Consider the following 1,978-nt stretch of genomic DNA (forward strand, 5'->3'; position numbering starts at 1 on the left):
ATTTCAATTTTCGTATATCTCGTTTACAGTATAAACCATGTATTTATAAATAATTAAATATAATTTTTAAAAATAATAAAAAATATTAATAATATAGTTTGGATCAAATTTTTGGAAATAGAATGTTTTAGATAACAGAAAAGATAGATAATTTTAAATAATAGGAAGATTAAGTGTCTCTTTTAAATGGTAGAGAAGATTGATTGTTCACCGTTTTACGTTATCTTTTTTTTTAACTTCCCACTATTAATATGGAAATGGATTCTCTCCATTTTTGCTAACAATTGAGAAAATAAAGTGTGATCTCTTATCTTTAATTTTATAAGTGGAACCAAAATTAAATTTCTAATTGATAAAATTCTAAAATTTTGTATGTACTCTCTTTATTAACTTTTAAATTCAAATTTTTAACTGTCCACTATCAATATTATTGTTTATAACTGTTTGTTAGTTAGGAGAGATTGATAGAAATAGTGGGAAGAAAACTAACTCTCACGTAGATAGTGAGAGATAACATAACGTGAGAGATCATCCATGAAAGATAATTCACGTGGGAGATAAATATTTCAATTCTCTTTTTACTATCCCATCAACATCTTTTTTTAATTTTTTAAATTTAAATCAATCCAATCATAATTTAATCTAAAATCTTTTATGTACTCTTTTTTTTGTACTAATTGATCAAATATATCCATTTTAATTTTTTTACCAATTTTTTTATATATTATTTGCATGCTAAAAATTTTGATTATTGATATTATTAATATTTTTTATTATTTTTAATTATTTTTTAAATACATATATCTCGTTTACACTATAAACATATATCTTGTTTACCGTGTCCATCTCTCTTATCTTGTTTACACTGTAAACGAGATACATATATTTCGTTTACAGTGTAAACGAGATAAAAGAGAATATTTATTTCAGTAAATATTTTTAAAATTATTTATTTCGATAATTATTATATTTATTTAATTTATAAAATAAATTTTTTTTGACTATTTTATCTTTCACTGATTGGTAATTTAGATACTTTTTAATTTAAATGTGGAAGGAAAAATGACGTAGAACTTAATTATAGAGTGTATAAATGCTTTACATAACTATGGTATCAGTAACAAAAATTGGACCATCCGATTTTTGGGTCCGATTTGTATATTTTAAATTTTTTTAATTTTTTAAATACAATAGGAGAATCCAATTACCTTCGCCAAAATTTAAATTTTCTCTTGCACAATTTTTTCATCCCTTGTTTCAAAAAAAGCTGTCCCATATCTATGTCTAGTACCCACATTCTCCACAACAACATATAACACACATACTTCTCATATCCAAAATAGCATAATTTAGAAGGCAAAGTTAAGGTTTGGCTTGGCAAATTTTTTTGAAGAGGTATTTATATTTTTTAAAAATTTAAGCTTTTTATTTTGTATTTGATAAATTTAAAAAAGAAAAAGTCTAAGGGATCAACAATTTTATTAAATTTTGGCCAACATATAATCAACAAAAGAAAAATGAGTAATTCCACACCATTTGATGAAATTTCACACCATTAAAAACATCATTGATGACTACTTGATGGCTACAAATCACAAAAGTTGTTGGCCCCTTAGCACTCCTCTTAAAAAAATTATATATTTGTGAGTGTAGTTTTTAAAAGATTGGGATACTTTTAAAAGTATCTAAACTAAAATTTTTTAAAATTGACTTGTACTTTTCAAAATTTAAAAATCTAATATAACCTCATATGTTAATTAATTTTTAAATTTAATGCTTATATTTATGTTTATTATAGTATTTTTAAATTTTAAAACTTATTTTACTAAACGCAACTGTTGTTACTATTTATTGAAATTTATTTTTAATTTGATTTACCAAATATAATATTACAACTTTTAAAAAACTATCTTTTAAAAATTAACTTTTATAAATTACTTTTAACAAATAAAAATTTTACCAAACTAAATCTAAATAT

Source organism: Arachis duranensis, chromosome 3, assembly GCF_000817695.3.
Source record: "Arachis duranensis cultivar V14167 chromosome 3, aradu.V14167.gnm2.J7QH, whole genome shotgun sequence".
NCBI classification, from domain to species: Eukaryota; Viridiplantae; Streptophyta; class Magnoliopsida; order Fabales; family Fabaceae; genus Arachis; species Arachis duranensis.